Below are 16,999 nucleotides of genomic sequence, written 5' to 3'. Positions count from 1 at the left end.
ATCAAAGAGACCATATAGGATGCTAGCAAAGGATTTCGTGGAAATTAAGAAGCAGATTAAGGAGTTACTGGATAAGGGATATATTCGCCCAAGCTCTTTGCCTTGGGGATCGCCAGTACTTCTAGTGGAGAAGAAGGATGGATCGTTAAGGATGGTTGTTGATTATCGAGGATTGAATGAAGTAACGATCAAGAACAAGTACCCACTACCGATGATCAATGATCTGTTTGATCGATTGCAAGGAGCTAAGGTATTTTCCAAGATTGATCTGCGATCAGGATACCACCAGTTGAAGATTCGAGAACAGGATATTCCGAAGACAGCTTTTACCACCAGGTATCGGCTGTACGAGTATACCGTTATGTCATTTGGTCTGACTAACGCACCTGCCTATTTTATGAACATGATGAACAAAGTGTTTATGGAGTTTTTGGATAAGTTCATTGTAGTGTTCATTGATGATATCCTGGTTTATTCGAAGAATGAAGAGGAGCATAAGGAGCATTTGCGTTTAGCACTTGGAAAGCTCAAAGAACATCAATTATATGCCAAGTTCAGCAAATGTGAGTTTTGGTTGAAGGAAGTAGGATTCCTCGGACATGTTATATCTGGAGAAGGTATAGCAGTAGATCCCGCTAAAGTTGAAACCGTGACTAAGTGGGAAGCCCCAACAACAGTTGGAGAGATCTGGAGTTTTCTTGGACTCGTAGGATACTACCGGAGATTTATTGAGAATTTCTCAAAGATTGCGAAGCCTATGACCGAGTTGTTGAAGAAAGATACCAAGTTCATATGGACAGAGGAATGTGAGGCTAGTTTCCAGGAGTTGAAGAAACGTTTGGTTACCTCACCAGTGTTAATTTTGCCAGACCAGACCAAGGATTATGAGGTGTATTGCGACGCTTCACGTCGAGGACTTGGAGCAGTGCTTATGCAGGAAAGGAGAGTTGTTTCATATGCCTCAAGACAACTGAATCCTCATGAGTTAAATTATGCCACACATGATTTGGAGTTAGCAGCCGTAGTGTATGCTTTGAAGACATGGAGACATTTCCTCATTGGAAATCATTGTGAGGTGTACACGGATCATAAGAGTTTGAAGTACATCTTCACACAGAAGGAGCTAAACCTCAGACAAAGGAGATGGTTGGAGCTTATCAAGGATTATGACATGAAATTGCATTATCACCCCGGAAAGGCTAATGTAGTAGCTGACGCATTAAGCCGTAAGAGCCATGTCAATACGTTAATGACGGGAGAAATACCCAAGGAGTTAGCAGAAAATCTTCGTGAACTATGTTTGGAAATAGTTCCGAGAGGTTATGTAGCAGCAATGGAGATTCAGTCAACCTTGATGGATAAAATCAGGGAAGCTCAGAAAGCTGACAAAGAGATTGCCGCAATAAAGGAGAAACTGAGCAAAGGAAAAGCTAAAGGATTTCGTGAGGATGAGCACGACACCCTATGGTTTGAAGACCGCGTTTATGTTCCCAATGACCCGAAGATCAGGAAGTTGATTTTGCAAGAGGCACACGACTCACCGTATTCAATTCACCCAGGAAATACCAAGATGAATCTGGATTTGAGGGATATTTTCTGGTGAACCGGAATGAAGAAGGATATAGAGGAGTATGTAGCAGTTTGTGATGTATGTCAGAGAGTAAAGGCAGAGCATCAGAAGCCAGCAGGATTGTTACAACCATTGCCGATACCCGAATGGAAGTGGGATAAGCTAGGCATGGATTTTATCACGGGATTGCCCAGGACTCGTTCAGGCTATGACTCGATTTGGGTTGTAGTTGATCGATTGACGAAAGTAGCTCATTTCATCCCAGTAAAGACCACTTACACCAGTGCTAAGTTGGCAAAGATATACATGACCAGGATCGTATGTCTGCATGGAGTTCCAAGGAGTATCGTATCAGATAGAGAAACCCAGTTTACCTCAAAGTTCTGGAAGCAGTTGCACGAAACTTTGGGTACCAGGCTAGAGTTCAGTACAACTTTTCATCCACAAACTGATGGACAGAACGAGAGAGTCAATCAGATTTTGGAGGATATGTTGAGAGCTTGTGCGCTAGATTACGGATCTAGTTGGGACGATAATTTGCCATATGCAGAGTTCTCTTACAACAACAGTTACAAAACCAGTTTAAAGATGGCCCCTTTTGAAGCCTTGTACGGAAGGAGGTGCAGGACACCGTTGTCATGGGACGAAGTTGGAGACCGCCAGTTGTTTGGTCCTGACTTGATTAACGAGTCTGAACAGAAGGTGAAGCTAATTCACGATAGGCTCAAGGTAGCCCAGTCCAGATAGAAAAGTTATGCAGATTCTAAACGCAAGGAGACAGTTTACGAAGTCGGAGACAGAGCTTATCTTCGAGTATCTCCACTTCGGGGAACAAAGCGTTTTGGAGTTAAAGGGAAGTTAGCGCCACGATTTGTAGGACCATATCGAGTTTTGGACCGTATGGGAGAAGTGGCCTACAAGTTGGAATTGCCCGAAGGATTGTCAGGAGTACATGATGTGTTCCACGTTTCTCAGTTAAAGAAATGTCACGCGGAGATGGCTGACATACCGTTGAGAGACACAGTGCCTTTGGAAACTATTCAGTTGGATAACGATTTGACCTACGAGGAGAAACCAATTAAGATCCTCGAGTTTTCCAACCGAGTTACTCGCAGCAAGGTTATTAAGTTTTGCAAAGTTCAGTGGAGCCACCACACGGACGATGAAGCCACCTGGGAGCGAGAGGAAGATTTGCTCAAAGACCACCCTCACCTATTTTCTAGCCAACCCGAATCTCAAGGGCGAGATTCATCTTAAGGGGGGTAGGTTTGTAACATCCCAAATTTTCAATTTGGAATGTTATCCAATAGATCATCATGCATATCATATTTTATTTTGCATTTTGGTTGATCCTAGAAATTCTACGCAACTCAATGACCCACGGAGAGAGTTGGGGATTTCGTTATTTTCATATTTGAGTTTTCTCAAATTTTGAGAATAGGATCATTTGATTTTATTTATTTTATCATCAATTATTTCTATTACAAAAATATGAGAGAGGGAATAAAATGAATTTCCCAAAATAAAGAAATATTGAGGATTTAATAATAAAATCAAATAAGATTTTATTTCAGAGTTTTTCGGTGTTTTATTTGAATTTTGGAAAAATGTGCGTTTTTCAAAATTGCATTTAGGGCCCAAATAAATGTTCACCTTGTGAGGCTTTATTTTAGAAGCCCGCGAAAATTTATTTCAGAATTTTTGGAGTCCGTTTAGTATTTCTTTTTATTTTTCTTCCGAGTGGAATAATAATAATAATTAAAAAAACGAACCGACTTCGGGCCGTACCCGAGCGGGACACCGCCCGGGGGCAGCCTTTAAATAGCGCCGCCCCGAGCCGCCCCAGCCCATTAGCCCTGCCTCGATCCACGCGCGCCGCCAAAGCCGCCGACGATCCTGCTGCCCGAGGTTCGTCGCTCCTCGATTTCCGTGCCGAAAAAAAGAGAGAGAAAAAAAATCGGCGTTCGTCATTTTCTTCTCGGATTAAATCTGCGATTTTTGTGATCACGATTCCTGATCCGATTTTTGTTTTAGTTTAACTTTTCGCTCGTTTATCGGAATCAGGCGATTCAAGCACCTAGGGATTCATCTCGAAACCCTCTACCCGTTTAACCAACTTAAACAAGTTTTTGCTAGTATAAAATTTGCCCTAGATCCAGATTACTAGAACGAAGTTGTTTTCTTTCGCCGTTTGTTTTTCGTTGCTTCGTTCGATTTGATTCTTTTTGCCAACCGGAGTTCTTAAGTTGAACCTTCTGGTTAGATCTCTTATTTGAGTTTTACCTGTGCATTAGATGAGTACTTATTGTATGCTTGTTTGTTTGTCTGCGATAGAATACCCGGAGTGCGCCACCTGTTACTTCGAATCGTTAGGTTTCGCGGATCATCAGCAAGGCAAGTAACACTTTGATCATACCTTTTCTACTACCCAGTTTTATTGCATTAGATCAATCCTCACACATTGCATGATTAGGATCTAATTAAATTGTGGGATGGGAAGTAGATGAGGTAGTACCTATTACCTGTTTATTATCAAACCTTCGGGAGTTACTTCTACGTTTGCTTATTATGCCATGCTATGCTAGTAGACGTGGATTGGGTGAGTGAAATCCATGACAGATGTGAGATTGTTAATTAATGGTTTATCTAAGGTGGCAACTTAAACACACATCTGGGTGGATTGAGGCACCTGGGTATTCCAGGACTTGCCTGTTTTCTTTTGGACCGCCACCCAGGCTCAAAGGGATCATGAGACTATTCATACTAGAAACTTCATTGTGCAGCCACAAGCTATTATGGGCTCTAGCATAGTTGACTAAGTTGTGCGAACTCTTACAGTGGTAGACTAGCAGATGTAGGGGATGTAGGTGGTACGGTCTACCCATCGTAAGGTGCTAGCGCTTCTGAAAGACTATGTCTCGGTCATCCGTCTTCTCAAACACCATGTAGTGCGAGAAACCAAACGGAGGCGATCGAGTCTTGTGGGGAAAAGTGCGCAAACCTCTGCAAAGTGTAATAAACTAATCATGGTTAGCCGTGTCCCCGGTTATGGACATCTTGAGTATCTAGTACCTGGATTTTCATGTGAATCTCAACATGTTACTCTAAATTAATATTGTTGGGTTTTAATGTTGATGCTTAATTGGGATTGAGAATGCTGTCAACTATTCTCAATGTTTAACAACCACCATGATAGTAATTAAATTTTATTCCTTTGAGGTAGGGAAAAATTGGCTTTACGCAAAACTGTAACCATAGAGCTTTCCACCAGCCAAATATGCATATAGTATAGCTGTTTCATTCCATTACTCTCTATGTGTTACCTTGCCAGCATATTCCATGTGCTGACCCGTTTCGGGCTGCAACGTTAATGTTGCAGACTTATCAGACGACGATTAAGGAGTTTTTAGGTCGTGGTTCTATACTCAGTGATGCCGTTGGAGTTGATGGACTCACTTATCTTCCAAGCCTTCCGCTGTTATCATTATTAGATGGCCTTAAGCCATATTTATTGTAATAAGTTCTCTTTTGAGACACTCGATGTAATAAGTGTGTGATTGCTACTCTATTATAAATCCTCCGAGTACTGTGTGGTGTCAGCATTACTGATCCAGGGATGACATCGGAGCACAGAGATTAGACTGTTTGAGGTCTGGTCGCTACATCAAGTAGAATTAAGTAATAGAGAGCTCAAATTAATTTTGCAAAAGACTGTTACTAGATCTCGAAAGAATTGGTCCAAGAAACTTGATGATGCATTATGGGCTTATAGAACTGCATAGAAAAATCCTATGGGTATGTCTCCGTATAAAATGGTTTATGGCAAAGCATGTCACTTACCTCTTGAGCTAGAACATAAGGCATATTGGGCCATTGAAGATCTCAATTATGATTTCAAACTTGCCGGTGAGAAGAAGTTATTTGACATTACCTCACTTGATGAATGGAGAACCCAGGCCTATGAGAATGCCAAACTGTTCAAAGAAAAAGTTAAAAGATGTCATGACAAAAGGATACAAAAGCGTGAGTTCAATGTAGGTGATTATGTATTGCTATACAACTCTCGTTTAAGATATTTTGCAGGCAAACTTCTCTCTTAATGGGAAGGTCCTTATGTTATCGAGGAGGTCTATCGTTCCGGTGCCATAAAAATCAAAAACTTCGAAGGCACAAATCCGAAGGTGGTGAACGACCAAAGAATCAAACATTATATCTCAGGTAATCCTATAAATGTTGAAACTAATATTATTGAAACCATAAACCCAGAGGAATACATAAGGGACACTTTCCGGAATGTTTCAGACTCCGAAAAGGAATAGGTACGTGGTACGGTAAGTAAACTGACTCCAAAACAGTTCTAATGTCAATATTTCTCTGTTTTGGAATATATAAAAAAATAGGAAAGAAGCATACCGGAAAGGACACGGGGCTTCCACGAGGGTGGAGGGTGTGCCCTACCCCTTGGGAGCGCCCCCTACCTCGTGGGTACCTCGTGTGCTCTCCGGACTCCGTTTTCTTGCAAGATGCTTCTTTTGGTTGGTAAAAATTCATTGTATAACCTCCCGAAGGTTTTGACCACCGTATCACGCAAAAAATCTCCTGTCTTTGTTTCGAGCTATTCTGCTGCAGATTTGAGCAACATGTCATCCCAGGATTCGGAAGGAGAAAGCTATGTGGCTGATTACCTTGCAGATCCCAAGGTCTATGGGGATCTAGAGCATTGTGATTGGACAATGGAAGAAGAAGAGGACTATGAACCTAAGGGAAAGGAGGAGACGAGCTTAGATGAAGATGAAGTCCCACTACCTCAACCTGGGGACATGCATGTGGAGTTCAAAAAGTCAAGCCTCCCGGATAGAGCAAAGAAACCTAAGATTGAGTTTATCCCTTTTTGCCTCTTGCAGGAAAACAAGCAGGAATTATGCAAAAAGATACTAAGCCTGGAGCAGGAAATCGATGACCCGAGGGATCAAAACTCTGTCCTCAAGCGCAAATTAAGGAAGAAGCTTACGCCATCAACAAAACCATCATCTTCTTCACCAACAAAGAAGAATTGAGCATCAGGTATGGGCACTCCCCCTGGCAACTGCCAAGCTTGGAGGAGTGCCCCGGTATCGTATCACCATCACTTTTATCTTTACCGTTTTTCTTAGTTTGATCCTTTTGATAATATCTTGATCTAGTAGAATAAAGTTTTAGTATGATCTAGTTGTGAGTTTTGCTTTATGATCCTTCTATGTAATCGAGTCCGTGAGCTATATATAATAAAGATTAGTGTTGAGTCAAGGGCTTGATTATCTTGCTATGATCTTGAGGGAATAAAATAAAAGAGAAGAAATAAAAAGAAAAAAAGAGATCATATGGATCTTATGGAGAGTAATGAGGTCACATATAAAGAGTATGATGAATAAAAGTTGTTGAGAGTTGACAAACATAGTTTTGGTCATTGTTGCAATTAATAGGAAGTAATAAAGAAAGAGAGGTCCACATATAAATATACTATCTTGGACATCTTTTATGATTGTGAGCACTCATTACAATATGACATGCTAAAGAGTTGACGTTGGACAAGGAAGATAGCGTAATGGGTTACATTTCCTTACATCTGAGATAAATTATATTGTCATGGATCATCCAACATGTTGAGCTTGCCTTTCCCTCTCATGCTAGCCAATTTCTTTGTACCAAGTAGAGATACTACTTGTGCTTCCAAATATCCCTAAACCCGTTTTTGCCATAAGAGTCCGCCATATCTACCTATGGATTGAGTAAGATCCTTCAAGTAAGTTGTAATCGATGCAAGCAATAAAAATTTCTCTCTAAATATGTATGACTTATTAGTGCGGAGAAAATAAGCTTTATACGATCTTGTGATATGGAAGAAATAAAAGCGACAAACTGCATAATAAAGGTCCATACCACAAGTGGCAATATAACGTGACGTTCTTTTGCATTAAGATTTCGTGCATCCAACTATAAAAGCGCATGACAACCTCTGCTTCCCTCAGGGAAGGGCCTATATTTTACTTTTATCTTCTACCTTACGTAAGAGTCATGGTGATCTTCACCTTTCCTTTTTACATTTTATCCTTTGGCAAGCACAATGTGTTGGAAAGATCCAGATACATATAGCAAATTAGATGTGAGCCTGCATGAGCTATTATTGCTGACATTACCCTTGAGGTAAAACATTGGGAGGCAAAACTATAAGCCCTTATCTTTCTCTGTGTCCGATTAAAACTCCATACCCATAAATATTCCGTGAGTGTTAGCAATTGTGAAAGACTAAATGATAGTTGAGTATGTGGACTTGCTGAAAAGCTCTTATATTGACTCTTTCCTATGTTATGATAAATTGCAATTGCCTCAATGACCGAGATTATAGTTTGTTGGTTCTCAATGAAGTTTATGATTCATACTTGAAATTGTGATTGAATTGTTACTTTAGCATAAGAGATCATACGACAATATATATATATATATATATGTTACTGTTCTAAGTATGATCATGATGCCCTCATGTTTGTATTTTATTTTTATCGACACCTCTATCTCTAAACATGTGGACATATTTTTCGATTTTGGCTTTCGCTTGAGGACAAGCGAGGTCTAAGCTTGGGGGAGTTGATACGTCCATTTTGCACCATGCTTTTATATCGATATTTATTGCATTATGGGCTGTTATTACACATTATGTCACAATACTTATGCCTATTCTCTCTTGTTTTACAAGGTTTACATGAAGAGGGAGAATGCCGGTAGCTGGGATACTGGGCTGGAAAAGGAGCAAATATTAGAGACCTATTCTGCACAGCTCCAAAAGTCCTGAAACTTCACGGAAGTTATTTCCAGAATATATAAAAAATACTAAGCGAAGAAAGTTCCAGAGGGGAGCCACACCCTGGCCACGAGGGTGGGGAGGGCGCCCCCTGCCTCGTGGACCCCTTGGTGGCCCTCCTATGCCCATCTTCTGCTATATGAGGTCTTTGGTCCGAGAAAAAATCAAAAGCAAGCTTATGAGACGAAACTCCGCCGCCACAAGGCGGAACCTTGGCAGAACCAATCTAGGGCTCCGGCGGAGCTGTTCTGCCGGGGAAACTTCCCCCCGGGAGGGGGAAATCATCACCATCGTCATCACCAACGATCCTCTCATCGGGAGGGGTTCAATCTCCATCAACATCTTCACCAGCACCATCTCATCTCAAACCCTAGTTCATCTCTTGTATCTAATCTTTGTATCCAAATCTCAGATTGGTACCTGTGGGTTGCTAGTAGCGTTGATTACTCCTTGTAGTTGATGCTAGTTGGTTTACTTGGTGGAAGATCATATGTTCAGATCGAATATGCATATTAATACCCCTCTGATTATGAACATGAATATGCTTTGTGAGTAGTTAAGTTTGTTCCTGAGGACATGGGAGAAGTCTTGCTATTAGTAGTCATGTGAATTTGGTATTCTTTCGATATTTTGATGAGATGTATGTTGTCATCCCTCTAGTGGTGTCATGTGAACGTCGACTACATGACACTTCACCATTGTTTGGGCCTAGAGGGAGGCATTAGGAAGCAATAAGTAGATGATGGGTTGCTAGAGTGACAGAAGCTTAAACCCTAGTTTATGTGTTGCTTCGTAAGGGGATGATTTGGATCCATATGTTTCATGCTATGGTTATGTTTACCTTAATACTTCTGTTGTAGTTGCGGATGCTTGCAATAGGAGTTAATCATAACTGGGATGCTTTTCCAAGTAAGGACAATACCCAAGCACCGGTCCACCCACATATTAAATTATCAAAGTACCGAATGCGAACCATATGATCGTGATGAAAACTAGCTTGACGATAATTCCCATGTGTCCTCGGGAGCGCTTTCCTTCATATAAGAGTTTTTCCAGGCTTGTCCTTTGCTACATAAAGGATTGGGCCATATTGCTGCACCTTATTTACTTTTATTGCTTGCTACTCGTTACAAATTATCTTATCACAAAACTATCTGTTACCGACAATTTCAATGCTTGCAGAGAATACCTTACTGAAAACTGCTTATCATTTGCTTCTGCTCCTCGTTGGGTTCGACACTCTTACTTATCGAAAAGGCTACGATAGATCCCCTACACTTGTGGGTCATCAGAATCCTACTAGGAGGGGGAAAGGAAGGAGGACGGGGAGAAGGAAAGGGGGGCGGCGCCCCCCTTCCCTAGTACAATTGGGACTAGAGGGGGAGGGGGCATGCGGCCTACCTTGGCCGGCCCTGTCTCTCTCTCCACTAAGGCCCATGTGGCCCATTAGTTCCCGGGGGGGTTCCGGTAACCCTCTAACACTCCGGTTTTCTCCGAAATCACCCGGAACACTTCCGGTGTCCGAATATAGCCGTCCAATATATCAAGCTTCATGTCTCGACCATTTCGAGACTCCTTGTTATGTCCGTGATCATATCCGGGACTCGGAACTACCTTTGGTACATCAAAACACATAAACTCATAATACCGATCATCACCGAACGTTAAGCGTGCGGACCCTATGGGTTCGAGAACTATGTAGACATGACCGAGACTCGTCTCCGGTCAATAACCAATAGCGGAACCTGGATTCTCATATTGGTTCCTACATATTCTACGAAGATCTTCATCAGTCAAAACGCACAACAACATACATTGTTCCCTTTGTCATCAGTATGTTACTTGCCCGAGATTCAATCGTCGATATATTAATACCTAGTTCAATCTTGTTACCGGCAAGTCTCTTTACTCGTTCTGTAATGCATCATCCCGCAACTAACTCATTATTCACATTGCTTGTAAGGCTTATAGTGATGTGCATTACCGAGAGGGCCCAGAGATACCTCTCCGATACTCGGAGTGACAAATCCTAATCTCGATCTATGCCAACTCAACAAACACCATCGGAGACACCTGTAGAGCATCTTTATAGTCACCCAGTTACGTTGTGACATTTGATAGCACACTAAGTGTTCCTCCGGTATTCGGGATTTGCATGATCTCGTAGGAACATGTATAAGTTATGGAGAAAGCAATAGCAACAAACTAAAATATCATTGTGCTAAGCTAATGGATGGGTCATGTCAATCACATAATTCTCTAATGATGTGATCCCGTTAATCAAATGACAACTCATGTATATGGTTAGAAACATAACCATCATTGATTCAACGAGCTAGTCAAGTAGAGGCATACTAGTGACACTCTGTTTGTCTATGTATTCACACATGTACTAAGTTTCCGGTTAATACAATTCTAGCATGAATAATAAGCATTTATCATGCTATAAGGAAATATAAATAACAACTTTATTATTGCCTCTAGGGCATATTTCCTTCAGTCTCCCACTTGCAGTAGAGTCAATAATCTAGGTTACATTGTAATGATTCTAACACCCATGGGAGTCCTGGTGCTTATCATGTTTTGCTCGTGAGAGAGTCTTAGTCAATGGGTCTGCAACATTCAGATCCGTATGTATCTTACAAATCTCTATGTCTCCCTCATTGACTTGATCGTGGATGAAATTGAAGCGTCTCTTGATGTGCTTGGTTCTCTTGTGAAATCTGGATTCCTTTGCCAAGGCAATTGCACCAGTGTTGTCACAAAAGATTTTCATTGGACCCGATGCACTAGGTATGACACCTAGACCGGATATGAACTCCTTCATCCAGACTCCTTCATTTGCTGCTTCCGAAGCAGCTATGTACTCCGCTTCACATGTAGATCCCGCCACGATGCTCTGCTTGGAATTGCACCAACTGACAGCTCCACCATTTAATAAAAATATGTATCCGGTTTGTTACTTAGAGTCATCCGGATTAGTGTCAAAGCTTGCATCGACGTAACCGTTTACGATGAGCTCTTTGTCACCTCCATAAACGAGAAACATATCCTCAGTCCTTTTCAGGTATTTCAGGATGTTCTTGACCGCTGTCCAGTGATCCACTACTGGATTTGTTTTGTACCTCCCTACTAAACTAATAGCAAGGCACACATCAGGTCTGGTACACATCATTGCATGATAGAACCTATGGCTGAAGCATAGGGGATGAATTTCATTTTCTCTCTATCTTCTACAATGGTTGGGCATTGAGTTTGACTCAACTTCACACCTTGTAACACAAGCAAGAACCCTTTCTTTACCTGACCCATTTTGAACTTCTTCAAAACTTTATCAAGGTATGTGCTTTGTGAACGTGCAATTAAGCGTCTTGATCTATCTCTATAGATCTTGATTCCCAATATATAAGCAGCTTCACCGAGGTCTTTCAATGAAAAATTCTTATTCAAGTATCCTTTTATGCTATTCAGAAATTCAGTATCATTTCTGATCAACAATATGTCATCTACATATAATATCAGAAATGCTACAGAGCTCCCACTCACTTTCTTGTAAATACAGGCTTCTACAAAAGTATATATAAAACCATATGCTTTGATCACACTATCAAAGCGTATATTTCAACTCCGAGAGGCTTGCACCAATCCATAAATTGATTGCTGGAGCTTGCACACTTTGTTAGCACCTTTTGGATCGACAAAACCTTCTGGTTGCTGCTACCTCTTGAGCACTGCGTTGGTTTTCCCCGAAGAGGAAGGGATGATGCAGCAAAGTAGCGTAAGTATTTCCCTCAGTTTTTGAGAATCAAGGTATCAATAAAGTTGTAAGTGCATCTAGTGCCACCCCTAGTTGGTTTTGGAGTATTGACGACAAACCTAGTTGAGGGACTAATGTGTTTGTGAGAATTGCAGGAAAACACAGGTAGAAGTCCCTCATTGATTCGGTTTTACTACCAGAGATGACCCCTAAAAATGTACGAAGACATTGAAGACAATGGTGGTTTATGAAGATATTCATATTGAAGACAATGACATGAGAAGACTCCCTATGAAGCTTTTGGAACTCGAAGACCTAGATCCTTCATAGTTTTATTTCATTCATGTTGTGTCATAGGAACCACCGTGTTGTTAAGTGGGGTCGAAGAGAACCAGTCAGAATGACTGAAGTGATGCCTAATTCAAATCCTATGTCTTCGAGCGAAGCCTATGAGAGAAAATCTTGTCCAGAGTCAGACAAGTCAGCTTTACTTGTAGCCCAAGTAAAGTTGCCGTGTGAGTTTGAAATCCGACCGTTGGTACACGTGTCAGTTCCTTAGTGACCCAGGGTCATTTCGGACAGATCAGGTCGGGTTGCCAAGTGGCTATAAATAGTCCACCCCCCACAACCTTAAACGGTTGGCTGCTCAGATTTCAGTGCACGACTTTTGTCGTTTGAGAGCAACCCACCTCGAAGCCTTTGAAAGAAAAATTCCTAGTGAGGAGAAAAGCCCTAACCACCCAGAGTCAGAGTAAATTGGGCATCACTTAAGTCTTCGTGTCTGTGTGATTTGAAGACTTATTACACTTGAGGACTGTGCATCCTCCAGACGGTTAGGCGTCACGTTCAGAGCATCCAAGAGAAATTGTGGATTGCCAGTGAACGAAGTCTGTGAAGGTTTGGGAGTCTACCTTGAAGACTTACCAGAGTGATTGGGCGAGGTCTGTGTGACCTTAGCTCAAGGAGAAAACGGTGAGGACTGGGTGTCTTGGACTAAGTGTCCTTGACTGGGTGTCCGGGACTGTGTGTCCTTTGGTTTAAATACCTAGCCGCTCCAACCAGACGTACAGTTGTCACAGCAACTGGAACTGGTCCAACAAATCATTGTCTTCAACGTGTCATTGGTTTCATCTTCACTTCCTTTTACTTACAGTTATGCATTGTGAAGCCATTACATGCCTGCTTTACCGTTTGTCTTCACAACATGAATGTATGATCTGTTTGGCTTCATAACTTCTTCCTACCTGATCCTTATTACACTGAAGCTGTTTGTCACTGCGATTTCACTCTATTGAATACATGACCATGGCTGGACTAGTGTAATCTAACTTCCGCTGCATAGTAATAGGCATAATCTTCACTGTTTGTCTTCATAACTCTCACGTTTTGAAGACTTTCATAAAAATCGCCTATTCACCCCCCTCTAGTCGATATAACGCACTTTCACAAGTAGGAGGCTACACACGAGTCCCTCATACCTGCACAAAACAAATAAATCCTCGCAACCAACACGAATAGGGATTGTCAATCCCTACACGGCCACTTACGAGAGTGAGATCTGATAGATATGATAAGATAATATTTTTTGGTATTTTTGTGATAAAGATGCCAAGTAAAATAAAGGCAAAGTAAAAAGCAAAGGAAATAACTAAGTAATAGGAGATCAATATGATAAAGATAGACCTGGGGGCCATAGGTTTCACTAGTGGCTTCTCTCGAGAGCATAAGTATTCTACGGTGGATGAACAAATTACTGTCGAGCAATTGACAGAATTGAGCATAGCTATCAGAATATCTAGGTATGATCATGTATATAGGCATCACGTCCGAGACAAGTAGACCGACTCCTGCCTGCATCTACTACTATTACTCCACTCATCGCCCACTATCTAGCATGCATCTAGAGTATTAAGTTAATGAAAATAGAGTAACGCCTTAAGCAAGATGACATGATGTAGAGGGATAGACTCATGCAATATGATGAAAACACCATCTTGTTATCCTCGATGGCAACAATACAATACGTGCCTTACTGCCCCTACTATCACTGGGAAAGGACACCGCAAGATTGAACCCAAAGCTAAGCACTTCTCCCATTGCAAGAAAGATCAATCTAGTAGGCCTAACCAAACTGATAATTTGAAGAGACTTGCAAAGATAACCAATCATACATAAAAGAATTCAGATAAGATTCAAATATTATTCATAGATAGACTTGATCATAAACCCACAATTCATTGGTCTCAACAAACACACCGCAAAAAGAAGATTACATCGAATAGTTCTCCACAAGAGAGGGGGAGAACATTGTATTGAGATCCAAAAAGAGAGAAGAAGCCATCTAGCTAATACCTATGGACCCGTAGGTCTGAGGTAAACTACTCACACTTCATCGGAGAGGCTATGGGGTTGATGTAGAAGCCCTCTGTGATCGATGCCCCCTCCGGCGGAGCTCCGAAACAGGCCCCAAGATGGGATCTCATGGATACAGAAAGTTGCGGTGGTGGAATTAGGGTTTTGGCTCCATATCTGATCGTTTGGGGATACGTAGGTATATATAGGAGGAAGGAGTACGTCGGTGGAGCAACAGGGGGCCCAGAGGTTGGAGGGCGCGCCTGGGAGGGGGGGGGTAGGTGCGGCCCCTACCTCGTGGCTTCCTCTTTTGTGTCTTGACGTAAGGTCCAAGTCTCCCGGGTCTTGTTTGTTGAGAAAATCACGTTCCCAAAGGTTTCATTCCGTTTGGACTCCGTTTGATATTCCTTTTCTTCGAAACCCTAAAACAGGCAAAAAACAACAATTCTGGGCTGGGCCTCCGGTTAATAGGTTAGTCCCAAAAATAATATAAAAGTGGATAATAAAGCCCAATAATGTCCAAAACAGTAGATAATATAGCATGGAGCAATCAAAAATTATAGATACGTTGGAGACGTATCAAGCATCCCCAAGCTTAATTCCTACTCGTCCTTGAGTAGGTAAATGATAAAAACAGAATTTTTGATGCGGAGTGCTACTTGGCATAATTTTAATGTAATTCTTCTTAATTGTGGTATGAATATTCAGATCCGAAAGATTCAAGACAAAAGTTTAATATTGACATAAAAATAATAATACTTCAAGCATACTAACAAAGCATACTAACAACCCCGATGACAAGCCAAGCAATTGTTTCATACTTTTAACATTCTCAAAACTTTTTCAATTTTCACGCAATACATGAGCGTGAGCCATGGACATAGCACTATAGGTGGAATAGAATGGTGGTTGTGGAGAAGACAAAAAGGAGAAGATAGTCTCACATCAACTAGGCGTATCAACGGGCTATGGAGATGCCCATCAATAGATATCAATGTGAGTGAGTAGGGATTGCCATGCAACGGATGCACTAGAGCTATAAGTATATGAAATCTCAAAAAGAAACTAAGTGGGTGTGCATCCAACTTGCTTGCTCATGAAGACCTAGGGCAATTTGAGGAAGCCCGTCATTGGAATATACAAGCCAAGTTCTATAACGAAAAATTCCCACTAGTATATGAAAGTGATAACATGAGAGACTCTCTACTATGAATATCATGGTGCTACTTTGAAGCACAAGTGTGGTAAAAGGATAGTAAAATTGTCCCTTCTCTCTTTTTCTCTCATATTTTTTTATTTGGGACTTTTCTCTTTTTTTATGGTGTCTTTTCTTTCTTTCTTTTTTTATTTTTCATCCGGAGTCTCATCCCGACTTGTGGGGGAATCATAGTCTCCATCATCCTTTCCTCACTGGGACAATGCTCTAATAATGATGATCATCACACTTTTATTTTTCTTACAACTCAAGAATTACAACTCGATACTTAGAACAAAATATGACTCTATGTGAATGCCTCCGGCGGTGTACCGGGATGCAATGGCTCATGAGTGACATGTATGAAAGAATTTTGAATGGTGGCTTTGCCACAAATACGATGTCAACTACATGATCATGCTAAGCAATATGACAATGATGGAGTGTGTCATAATAAACGGAACGGTGGAAAGTTGCATGGAAATATATCTTGGAATGGCTATGGAAATGCCATAATAGGTAGGTATGGTGGCTTTTTTGAGGAAGGTATATGGTGGGTGTATGATACCGGCGAAAGGTGGGCGGTATTATAGAGGCTAGAAAAGGTGGAAGGGTGAGAATGCGTATAATCCATGGACTCAACATTAGTCATAAAGAACTCATATACTTATTGCAAAAATCTACAAGTTATCAAAGCAAAGTATTATGCGCATGCTCCTAGGGGGATAGATTGGTAGGAAAATACCATCGCTCGTCCCCGACCGCCACTCATAAGGAAGACAATCAAAAAATAAATCATGCTCCGACTTCATCACATAACGGTTCACCATACGTGCATGCTACGGGAATCACAAACTTCAACACAAGTATTCTTCAAATTCACAACTACTCAACTAGCACAACTTTAATATCACCATCTTCATATCTCAAAACAATTATCAAGCATTGAACTTCTCATAGTATTCAACACACTCATAAGAAAGTTTTATTATTAATCTTGTATACCAAGCATATTAGGATTTTAAGCAAATTACCATCCTATTTAAGACTCTCAAAATAAGCTAAGTGAAGCATGAGAGATCAATAGTTTCTATAAATCAAATCCACCACCGTGCTCTAAAAGATATAAGTGAAGCACTAGAGCAAAACTATATAACTCAAAAGATATAAGCGAAGCACATAGAGTATTCTAACAAATTTTAAATTATGTATGGCTTTCTCAAAAGGTGTGTACAGCAAGGATGATTGTGGTAAACTAAACAGTAAAGACTCAAATCATACAAGAAG

This window comes from Triticum urartu, chromosome 2, assembly GCF_003073215.2.
Source record: "Triticum urartu cultivar G1812 chromosome 2, Tu2.1, whole genome shotgun sequence".
Taxonomy (NCBI): domain Eukaryota; kingdom Viridiplantae; phylum Streptophyta; class Magnoliopsida; order Poales; family Poaceae; genus Triticum; species Triticum urartu.
The sequence above is the reverse complement of the archived record's forward strand: the minus strand, read 5'-3'. Positions refer to the sequence as shown.